The following is a 12594-nucleotide window of genomic DNA, read 5'->3' as shown; positions in this document are numbered from 1 at the left end:
ACACATAGATAGAAAAAATGGAAAAAAGCCGATAGGGCTGGGCGATTAAACGATGTCACTATATATTGCAAAATACATCAAATCGAAACCAATTAAAAAAGTCATTTGAAAAAAGGCCGATAGGGCTGGGCTGTAAAACAATACAATATATATAATGATAGACACATGACTGATGTTAAAAAAGTAGGAAAATGGCCAATAGGGCTGGCTGATAAAACTAGACACATAACTTATGTGGGGGGAGGGGGGCACCAGACTTTTGAAGAGGGAACGTGCGCCCTCCTGTGGACTTCTGCTGCAACTGCACACACAAAGAACTTCATTACTTCCAAGTGTGCCTTATTTAGTGTCCCAGACTTCCAATTCCTCCTTTACATGTTTAGTGTATAAGTATTAATTAAACAACTGTTTGATATATGAATATTAAAAACGTATTTAGTGTATAAATATTAAATACATGTTCAGCGTATAAATTAAATATAAATATATATATATATATATATATATATATATATATATGTATATATAGAGAGAGAGAGAGAGAGAAAGAGAGCGAGAAAGACAGAGAGAGTGAGAGAGATAGAGAGAGACATAACGAGACAGAGAGAGAGAGAGGACCAGACTTATTAAGAGGGAACGTGCGCCCTCCTGTGGACTTCTGCTGCAACTGCACACACAAAGAACTTCATTACTTCCAAGTGTGCCTTATTTAGTGTCCCAGACTTCCAATTCCTCCTTTACATGTTTAGTGTATAAGTATTAATTAAACAACTGTTTAATATACGAGTATTAAAAACTTATTCAGTGTATAATTATTAATTAAACAACTGTTTAATATATAATTATTAAAAAAAAACTTGTTTAGTGTATAAATATTAAATACATGTTTAACGTATAAATTAAATGTATATTTATATATATATATATAATATATATATATATATATATAGAGAGAGAGAGAGAGAGAGAGAGAAAGAAAGAGAGAGCAAGAGAGAGACAAAGAGCTAGACAGAGAGAGAGAGAGAGAGAGAGAGTGAGTGAGAGAGAGGGAGAGAGAGCAAGAGAGAGAGAAAGAGAGAGAAAAAGAGAAAGAGCGAGAGAGACCAGACTTATTAAGAGGCAACGTGCGCCCTCCTGTGGACTTCTGCTGCCTCTGCTGTCGTGGAAATTTCCTAAAGACGATCCTTTTGTGACCAATAGCTTTAAAATGATTTATTAGAGTAACAAACAAATAATAACAAGCTTTGCAAAGCGAGACCAAACCCGAACGACACATCCGTTCGTTCCAGCTTGTTCTAACTCTTTTAGAATATGTCATGACAATATTATATTCTCAGAAGTCCCACTCTCCATGCTCATTAACATACAGTATCCCAGTAAAAGAATGCCCAAGGTCCTGTGAAGGGGAGAGGGTGTGGTTTGTCCTGAAGGATGACACAGAAGACAGAGCTTGATCAGATCAGAGGTCTCCTGCAGAACGTCACATTCCTAAGCCTAATAAACAACTTTTGGCGACCCGTTTAAAGAACATCATCAATTAAAATGAGTACAAGTAATTTTGCTATCACAATCCTCCCTTTTATTAACTATAATAAACTACAAACAACAACATTACTAACTAGCGAAAAAAACACACACCAAATAACCCTTAGAAAGTAATAACATGATTAAAAATAAAATTACAAAACGCCACACAAATACTCAACCTAATCAACATTATAATCAAGTAACATCTCAAAGAACGGATCTTCATTTTCATCCTTGAAATCTACCTCACCTTGTCCCAAGGCTGTGTACTGAACGAACGTAGACGAAATCATACACGTAATTAGTGATCTTATCAGCGGAATCACACAAACTGACAAGACAAACAATAGAGCTAAGACCACTAGCATAATCGTCCCAATTTGCATTACCCACGAACGCCAAGTTGCTACTCAGGACGGATCCACCACAAAATCTTCTCCTATTGCGTCTCGCAGAGAAGTCAAATTCTGAATACCCTGCGAAATGACGGAATCATCTCCAGTATTGTCTGGAATGTACGTACAGCACCATGAATTCAGCAGAGCACAAACTCCTCCGACGCTCGCTACCAAATGGTCTAATACTATACGATTTTGCAAAGTCACTGCCCGTAACGCCTTCATTTCCACTCTGCTCGCCTCCGTAATAGTTACTGTCCAATTTACAAAACCTGAAAACCGATGATTCAGCATCTCCATTCTAAGCATGAGTTTCCCCACGCCCGGCTGTGGAAACAATGACAATGCCACCTTTTCTCCTGGTGTCCAAAGTTCAAGATCTGCAGGCACATTTGTACCCCAAATCGCATCATGGGGTGCATACTCACGCTTACCCCTATGACTCGGAACAGCTGACACAATGTAAGAGTGGTCAGCAGCTGTTATCATAGCACAACGGCCCATCCAATTCTATGGCAATCTAACATAAACGTTAAAGCCACAAAGCCACAGAACATCCTCCTGAGGCCGCGTGCCAGTTTGATCTGTAAAATAGGGAGAACAGCCCCCTCCTTGCGCAGCCTGTGAAATGTTCAAACTAGTGTTACCGTGATATGTAGTGCATGAACTAGTCACATTTAAACAATACATCAGTGGAATTTGTCCCATCTGCACTGGCGGCTCTCTAAGGCTCCAAGATACCGCATAACACGCACATTTCATACCCGGCCTAATATAAACTGGACCAAAAAGCACATTCGTATCATTATCGGACCACCGATCATAAAAATCTAACTTCGGATCTTCAAGCGAAGACAAAGGTGTCCCCGTATGCGCTTTAACCGTATCATTCAGATTTGCTGCAAAAAGGTATAACACATCCTGGGAAAATATCTATAACCCTCCATTACAGGCTTAGGTGTGACATGTGGATTGGACGCCGCTATAGGCATATATGTACAGACATAGCAGTTTGAGACATTTTGTGAGTCCGCTACACATTTGTCCTGGTGATTTTGGCCCTCAGCGCCTTCACCTGTGTCTGCAAACTAGTAGTGTTTCTCTAAAGATGTGATGCGAGGGAGGTGTGTGTAACCCTCGTCTCTGCAGCCGCGGATCCTGCCGTAGGAGCCAAAAGCGATTTTACAGCTCCTCACTCCTCTGCGGCCACCGCTACAGGGCCCGAAATCGCCTTGCATTGCGAAGCGTGGACCCACGTCGGCCGTTCTTCCACTTTCACTGCAGTGTGGGTGACGAGGAGAACTTGGAACGGGCCGAGCCAGCCTCATTGTTTCCAGCTCTTCCGTCTGAAGTTCTTGATAAGCACGAAGTCGGCCGGCACAATGGTGTGTAGAGGATGATCCGCTCGCCCCGGAAGCGCCAAAGAGACTTGCCTTCAAATATTAGCAAAACACTTTGTTAAAGATATGCAATATCTTACCAGTCCGTGTTCACAGAGGGTCGTCTCAATTGGCGGTCCTGATGGTCCTATCCCCACATTAGGGGGGACTGCAAACAGAATCTCAAAAGGTGACAGGTTATGACGCGTGCACACCCGCATAGGCATGTACATGACAACTATCCGCAAACATTTAGGCCAGCTGAGCTTAGTCTCTTCACAACATTTGGCAAGTTTTAATTTAAGTGTTCCGTTTCCTCTTTCAACAGCACCTCCGGATTGTGACGGTAGCTGCAATGAGTTCTCAAATCAATTTGCAAATAATCAGACAATTGCTGTATCACCTCATTTACAAAATGTGAACCATTGTCACTCCATAACTTCTTTGGAATGCCCCACTTTGCCACAATTTCAGTTAAAAGTGCTTTTGCCACTGCAGCGGAAGAAGCATGTTTCGCTGGGAAGGCTTCTACACATTCTGAAAACATATCAACCATCCATCCACCCATCCATTTTCTACCGCTTATTCCCTTTTTGGGTCGCGGGGGGCGCTGGCGCCTATCTCAGCTACAATCAGGCGGAAGGCGGGGTACACCCTGGACAAGTCGCCACCTCATCGCAGGGCCGACACAGATGCACAGACAACATTCATACTCACATTCACACACTAAGGACCATTTACACATCACTAGACAATATTTTTTCCCTTCACTGGGTGTAAGTTCAATGAAATCCATCATGACATGCTCAAAAGCCCTACTTGGCGGTGGGTGTGCTGCTTGTGGTAATGGTCTAAATTTACCTGGATTATTTTGAGCACAAATCAAACAACTTTTACAGAGATGTTCTGTGAAAGCGTAAAAGCCCTTAGTAAACCAGAATTGCTGTACTGCTCGACACATCCCTCCCTTTGACACATGGTCCAACCCATCACTCAATTTCACATAACAATCAAACAAGCGTTTAGGAAGACAAGGCTTCCCATCCATCCATCCATTTTCTGCCGCTTATTCCCTTTGGGGTCGCGGGGGGCGCTGGTGCCTATCTCAGCTACAATCGGGCAGAAGGCGGGGTAAACCCTGGACAAGTCACCACCGCATCACAGGGCCAACACAGATATACAGACAACATTCATACAAAGCTTCAGGCGTCAGGGCCAAACCCGGCTCCATCCCGGAAAACAGCACCAGAATTAGCCCATGCCTGTCGTTCCTCGCCCACAAACAACTCGGCACTTGCGCCAACAAGGAGGAAATCTCAGTCGGAGAAGTCACCGCAGTCAAAGTCAGGTGTGCGTCATATTTTTCGTCAGTCGAAGATGCTAATTGCACCGAACGTAGCAAATGAATTTTTGCCGCATAATTAATTCCATATGCATCAACTGATTGTGAATAGAATACATTTTTTCCCGCGTGCACGCGGTTGCCAATCCTTTGCCAATAAACAGTCATGCATAAAAGGATTTAAATCCCGCCAATTATCAGATTTAGCTTTTGCTATCGGAATGTGCGGACTGGAATTTTCAACATGATCCAATATTTCTTGTGATGGAGTTAATTTTACTGCAACTGCACATTTGCATCAATCAAAATAGACGTCATTAATAAACAAACTATCATTCAAACCATGATAGAATGAAGCTTCATATTCTTGGTCCGGACCTTCACGAACATGTGACACACAATACATGCTTTCAGATTCAATTCTGTCAGATACTGGATTCAAACAGGGTGATATTGTGCTCTCTACATCCTGCAAAGCAGTGGTCGTTACCCACCACTGATAGATATAGAGCGGACAATTCACCTCCAATGAGACAAAATTCGACCCATTTGCATTCCTCTCCACTTTGAGGCCTTCTGGCATCGGAGTGATTCCGATACCCCATTTTAACATTAAATCACGACCCAACAGATTGATTGGACAAAGATCAGACATTAAAAACAAATGTTTTGTTGTCATTGTACAATCAGCCGTCGCCCATGTACAACGAATTGGTATTGAAAACTTTTCTAGACAGTTTGCCCACTCGCACTAGTGGAAAACAGTTCTACCACTCAATTTTGTAGAGAATTCACTCGTTTGAATTACGCTGTTTGTCGCTCCAGAATCGACAAGAAACGTCAATGACCTTCCACCCACATCACACACAATCATCGGCATTTTCTTATAGGCTAAGTCCTCACAAAAAGCATACGTCCCAATCATTGGCTGTTCACGCTCTTCTAATTCCCTAATTCTGTCCTGCACCTTAGCAAGCAGCAATGTATCAGTAAAAGCAAACGTGTCTTCATTGCGGTTAGCGGTTAGTATGGTGTTGTCGTGAGAAGGTGTGGGTGCAACACTTATCTGTTTCGTTGTCTCAGGTCCCGAGCCGGTCAGCCAATCTGAATTGTTTCTGAGTTGGCCTCCATCCGCTCTGCCCCAATAGTCCCGCTGTCCATCCCGTTTATTCTCAGGACAGTCTCGCCTCCGGTGACCTTCCTTTCCGCACGTGAAACAATAGTTACGGCCACGTCCATCTTTCTTCTTGCCTCCATCCCGCGTTCATTTCACAGTGGCAGTCCTCAAAGTGTTCAAAAATCAGTCCTTGGTGGGGTCCCACAAGTCCCCCATGTCCCAAAAATGCAAAAAAATGAATAAAAAAAACAGGGGCCGGATTTGGACCCCGGCGTGCCATAGCTTGGACACCTATTTCAAAAATTGCCCCCGGCCGGGTATCTTTTCCTTGGAGTTCATAGAGAGCAAATCTAGCAGAAAATTGGCATTTTAAACAAAGAGAGGGAGTTTGGAGGGGGCAAAACGTCCCGCGTGCACCTCTGCTGCTATCTTTGCCAACTGCTCCGGTCCCAGATGCACCAGCAGAAGTTTTTGTATTTCTGCTCCTGTGGGACGCCATGCCCGACAGAAAGCCTGGAATGCGGCTGCAAGCGCGTCTCCACCTCTGTGTGGTGACGGCCAGTCTCTGATCGCTTCACGCATTTCCTGGTCCATCTGGTGTAAGACCAAAGCGGGAGTCCCTTGCGGTCCTGGATATTCCATCATCGGAGCCTGGAAGGTTCTGCCACTTCTCAGAGTCCTGCCAGCACTGTCCTCACTCAGAGACATTTTATTCACTTCGTTGGTCACATGTTGAATTGATGAGCCCGATGCTCCTTGATTGTCATCCTGATGTGAGTGGGAGGACCCCGCCGGGGCTGCTGCGCCGTGCCCCGAGACTGCCCGCTGGTAGTTAGTGGGCGGAAACGGCGTTGTGAGGGGTAGAGTTGGGAGCTGCTGAAGCTGGAGCTGGAGGGGTGACATCGGCGGGTGCTGTTGTTGGTGCTGGTGCTGCTGTTGCTGTTGCTGCTGCTGCTGCTGCTGGTCGTAGTGCGGGGGCAGAGTGGGGTAAAGTGGCGTCCAGTCCTCAGAAACCCTTCGACTGCGACTCAGGCCCTGAGATTGGCTCGAAAACAGAGTACTGGGAAAAATATCAGTTGCAAGATCGATCTTTTCTTTATTTTCTGCTTCACTCATCTAATGTTTCTTTATGTTGTTCAAACAATTCAAATCTTTCACACCCACAGTCTTTCCCTTTCGCATGTTGACCTCTTGTAGCGCTAACTTTTCTTTAATTTTACTCAATTGATTCATCCTAAATGAACCAGTCTTGGGAAATCCCAATTCATTCACCCATACTTTCACACACATTAGGGCTCCCTCTACATATTTTCTTTCATTGTGCACATACATGGGAAATCACAATCGAATACCTCAGGCCTAACTTTCCTGGACTACATATTCAAGCTCGTTTTAATTTTCCGCTCTTTTTGTTTAAACTTAACATACTAAAATGTGGGTTGTTTCTTCCAGCCTCTAACCGGGCATACACTCACGGCCTTACAGACACTGTTAATCATCGGGACTCTAACCCATTAAAATTTATGACGAGACGGCTCCAACCCTAAATCCGTGTTATTTCTTCCAGCCTCTAACCGGGCATATAGATACGTTTTTAGGAAGACACGGCTACTTTCATTGGGACTCCAACCCGGCATTAAAATCGGGACTCTAACTCAGGGACTCTAACCCAGCGCTACATTTTGGGACTCTAACCCAACGCTACAATTGGGACTCTAACCCAGGGACTCTAACCCAGCGCTACAATTGGGACTCTAACCCAGGGACTCTAACCCAGTGCTACAATTGGGACTCTAACCCAGGGACTCTAACCCAGCGCTACAATTGGGACTCTAACCCAGGGACTCTAACCCAGCGCTACATTTTGGGACTCTAACCCATTGACTCTAACCCAGCGCTACATTTTGGGACTCTAACCCAGCGCTACAATTGGGACTCTAACCCAGGGACTCTAACCCAGCGCTACATTTTGGGACTCTAACCCAGCGCTACATTTTGGGACTCTAACCCAGGGACTCTAACCCAGCGCTACATTTTGGGACTCTAACCCATTGACTCTAACCCAGCGCTACATTTTGGGACTCTAACCCAGGGACTCTAACCCAGCGCTACATTTTGGGACTCTAACCCAGGGACTCTAACCCGGCATTAAAAATCGTAGGGAGACGGAAAAAGAACGGCTAATTTCCCATGTATGAAACATATAAATCACTCAAGCTTTGTCACACAAAAAAACCTTTTGTGGAATCGTCTTTTGTTTGAAATTCAAATGTCAGAGATTCGTCTTAAAATTTCAGTCAGGATGATTCAATTAATTTACCGTTACGATGTTGCAGCGGGTTAAACGTGATCTCGAAGAGACGGCCGTCCGATTCGCAGGGGCCTCGAAAACTTTCCCGTCCTTTCAAATTTCTGGGAAGGAGAAGTCAGCTTTTTTGTGCTGCCGGGTTGATTAGTCCATTTCAGCGGCCTCTGCCAACGGGAACAGCGATCTTCTTGGGATCCCGCTTCTGCACACCAACTTGTCGTGGAAATTTCTTAAAGACGATCCTTTAGTGACAAATAGCTTTAAAATAATTTATCAAAGTAACAAACAAATAATAACAAGCTTTGCAAAGCGAGACCAAACCAGAACGACACATCCGTTCGTTCCAGCTTGTTCTAAATCTTTTAGAATATGTCATGACAATTATACATTCTCAGAAGTCTCACCCTCCATGCTCATTTACATACAGTACACCAGTGGAATGAATACCCAAAGTCCTGTGAAGAAGGAGAGGGTGTCGTTTGCCCAGAAGGGGAGGGGGGTCACTCGGGAAAGGGCAACAGTTTAGCACGGGGGGGTACCAGGGAGAGAAAACACACATGTCCAGGTCAACTAAAGTCCACATGTCACATCAAAGACACAGGAGCCAGAGCTTGATCAGATAAGAGATCTCCTGCTGAGTGTCACATTTCTGAGTCTAATAAACAACTTTTGGTACCCAGTTCAAAGAAAATCATCTATTTAAACGAGTATAAGTATTTTTTTTATCACACTGTCCTAGGTAAATACATTATAATAATAATAATGGATTAGATTTATATCGCGCTTTTCTATTATTAGATACTCAAAGCGCTCACAGAAAAGTGGGAACCCATCATTCATTCACACGATGGTGGTGGTAAGCTACATCTGTAGCCACAGCTGCCCTGGGGTAGACTGACGGAAGCGTGGCTGCCAGTTTGCACCTACGGCCCCTCCGACCACCACCTATCATTCATTCATCATTCATTCACCGGTGTGAGCGGCACCGGGGGCAAGGGTGAAGTGTCCTGCCCAAGGACACAACGGCAGCGATTTGGATATCAATAGGTGGGAAGCGAACCTGCAACCCTCAGGTTTCTGGCACGGCCGCTCTACCCACTACGCCATGCCGCCCCCAACTGCCAACCACATGTACTCTGCCTCACATGTGGATAAAGCAACAGTAGCTTGTTTTCTTGTTTTCCATGAGATTAGAGAGCTACCTCCGCTTAGACTAGCACAATAACCTGATGTGCTTCTCCGGTCAGACACATCTGAAGCCCAGTCAGCGTCACTGTACACTCTCAATCCCAGTTTTTCACTTTCATTTCTTTTGAAACATAACTTGTTTTCTGCTGTACCTTTGAGGTATCTAAAGACATGTTTTACTGTGTTGGCTCAGCAAAGTGTTGGGATAACTTCCTGACCACAAAACTTCTGTCTGGACGTGTGCATGTGGACAAGTAAATTAGGCTTCCAACTGCCTCCCTGAACCTTCTTTGATCTGTCGTTTTGTCTGCAACATCTGTGTACTCTAGTTTTGGTTCACATGGAGTCTCTCTGGACTTGCAATTTTGCATTTCAAATATCTCTAAGATGTTGTGAACATATCTCTCTTGAGACATTGTGACTTTACCATTTGTTTGGTCAAAATCTATTCCCAGAAAATGTTTCAATTTTCCTAGATCGTTCATTTTGAATCTTTCAGTGAGCATCATTTTCACACTGTTGAGTACACCATTGTTTTTAGATGCTATGATGAGATGGTCTACCCATACTAGTAAAATCACGTTCTCATAATACTTCTCTCGTAAGTACACACAATGATCCGCAGAATTTTGTACAAAACCATTCTCAGTTAGACATGTGTGCAACATTGCATTCCAATTTCTACCGGACTGTTTCAAGCCGTAGAGAGACTTGTGCAATTTACACACTAGCTTTTCACCTGTGACTGATTCTTTGTCGTAGCCTTCTGGCTGTTCGATATGAATTTCACAATCGATCGGAGCGTGAAGATAAGCAGTCTTCACATCAAGCCGGTGCAGCACTAGCTCCTCTTGTGCCGCCTTTTGCATGATCACCCTCACACTTGTCATGTCTGCTGTGGGTGAAAATGTCTCTTTGTAGTCAGTTCCCTTTTCTGACTGTAGCCTTTCGCTACGAACCTCGCTTTGTATTTATCTGTTCCGTCAATGTCACTCTTGAGGCCATAGACCCATTTTCCCCCCACTGTCTGTTTGCCCGGTGGCAAATGGGTGAGGGTAAAGGTGTCGTTTTCCTCCAGTGACTTTACCTCATCATCCATAGCATTTTTCCACTGCCCTGATTTGTTTGACATTATCGCTTCCTTGTAGGTTTGAGGAATGTCACATACTGCTCTGTAGCAAGAGTCCACGCATGTTACAAATTTGTCCAATGTTTTCAAAGTCCTGTAAGTGAACCGGCCTCCTCCGGGTTCGTGGTGGGTTCCTTCCGTTTACAGTGTCAGGGACTCTGTGCGTTCACTCTGTTCAGGTAAAGTCTCAGAAACACCCTGTAAACCTTGATCTGGTACATTTTCAACCTTGTCATCATCAACACAAATTTCTCTTTCATTAACCCTGGGGTTTACATCACCATACCCCGTGTATGACTCACATGTTTGTGTTTCTTTTTCTGTTGCAGTTTTGGTTGTGAATTTTACCAATCTGTGTTTCTGAACTTTCTCTTGTTCTGGGTAGTACACTAGGTAGTCTGGGCAGTTTTTATCATAACCCACAAAAACACCCTGCTCACACCTAGAGTCTAGCTTGCCCTTGGCTTGTTGCTGGTAAGCATAGCACACTGATCCAAATGTTTGCATTTTGGAAATGTTTGGTTCTTTCCATACGAACAACTCGTATGGCGTTTTCTGTGTACGCCTAGAGTAGCATCTGTTCCGTACAAAGGCTGCCGTCTGTACAGCGTAGTTCAATCAATCAATCAATGTTTACTTATATAGCCCTAAATCACTAGTGTCTCAAAGGGCTGCACAAACCACCACGACATCCTCGGTAGGCCCACATAAGGGCAAGGAAAGGAAAACTCACACCCAGTGGGACATCGGTGACAATAATGACCCAGTGGGACGTCGGTGACAATAATGACTATGAGAACCTTAGAGAGGAGGAAAGCAATGGATGTCGAGCGGGTCTAACATGATACTGTGAAAGTTCAATCCACAATGGATCCAACACAGTCGCGAGAGTCCAGTCCAAAGCGGATCCAACACAGCAGCGAGAGTCCCGTTCACAGCGGAGCCAGCAGGAAACCATCCCAGGCGGAGGCGGATCAGCAGCGCAGAGATGTCCCCAGCCGATACACAGGCGAGCAGTAATTGGCCACCGGATCGGACCGGACCCCCTCCACAAGGGAGAGTGGGACATAGAAGAAAAAGAAAAGAAACGGCAGATCAACTGGTCTAAAAAGGGAGTCTATTTAAAGGCTAGAGTACACAAATGAGTTTTAAGGTGAGACTTAAATGTTTCTACTGAGGTGGCATCGCGAACTGTTACCGGGAGGGTATTCCAGAGTACTGGAGCCCGAACGGAAAACGCTCTATAGCCCGCAGACTTTTTTTGGGCTTTGGGAATCACTAATAAGCCGGAGTCCTTTGAACGCAGATTTCTTGCCGGGACATATGGTACAATACAATCGGCAAGATAGGATGGAGCTAGACCGTGTAGTATTTTATACGTAAGTAGTAAAACCTTAAAGTCACATCTTAAGTGCACAGGAAGCCAGTGCAGGTGAGCCAGTACAGGCGTAATGTGATCAAACTTTCTTGTTCTTGTCAAAAGTCTAGCAGCCGCATTTTGTACCAACTGTAATCTTTTAATGCTAGACATGGGGAGACCCCAAAATAATACGTTACAGTAATCGAGACGAGACGTAACAAACGCATGGATAATGATCTCAGCGTCTTTAGTGGACAGAATGGAGCGAATTTTTGCGATATTACGGAGATGAAAGAAGGCCGTTTTAGTAACGTTACGGAGATGAAAGAAGGCCGTTTTAGTAACGCTTTTAATGTGTGCCTCAAAGGAGAGAGTTGGGTCGAAGATAATACCCAGATTCTTTACCGTGTCGCCTTGTTTAATTGTTTGGTTGTCAAATGTTAGAGTTGTATTATTAAATAGAGTTCGGTGTCTAGCAGGACCGATAATCAGCATTTCCGTTTTTTTGGCGTTGAGTTGCAAAAAGTTAGCGGACATCCATTGTTTAATTTCATTACGACACGCCTCCAGCTGACTACAATCCGGCGTGTTGGTCAGCTTTAGGGGCATGTAGAGTTGGGTGTCATCAGCATAACAGTGAAAGCTAACACCGTATTTGCGTATGATGTCACCTAGCGGCAGCATGTAGATGCTGAAGAGTGCAGGGCCAAGGACCGAACCCTGGGGAACTCCACACGTTACCTTAACGTAGTCCGAGGTCACATTGTTATGGGAGACACACTGCATCCTATCAGTAAGATAAGAGTTAAACCAAGACAGGGCTAAGTCTGACATACCAATTCGTGT

At 44.4% G+C, this 12594-nt stretch overlaps 1 long non-coding RNA gene across 1 annotated transcript; it reads right to left on the bottom strand.

The window, feature by feature from the left end:
• Positions 1-1197: 1197 nt before the first annotated feature.
• Positions 1198-2940, bottom strand: LOC133546538 (uncharacterized). Its single transcript, XR_009805232.1, has 2 exons — positions 1917-2940; positions 1198-1424 (listed from the first exon to the last, which is right to left on the bottom strand). It is a non-coding gene; the product is annotated as an uncharacterized LOC133546538 (long non-coding RNA).
• Between the last annotated feature and the right edge of the window lie 9654 nt (positions 2941-12594).

The sequence above is a fragment of the Nerophis ophidion genome, unplaced genomic scaffold (genome assembly GCF_033978795.1).
Source record: "Nerophis ophidion isolate RoL-2023_Sa unplaced genomic scaffold, RoL_Noph_v1.0 HiC_scaffold_31, whole genome shotgun sequence".
NCBI lineage: Eukaryota > Metazoa > Chordata > Actinopteri > Syngnathiformes > Syngnathidae > Nerophis > Nerophis ophidion.
Note: the sequence above shows the minus strand (reverse complement) of the source record. Positions and strands in the feature narration are given on the sequence as shown.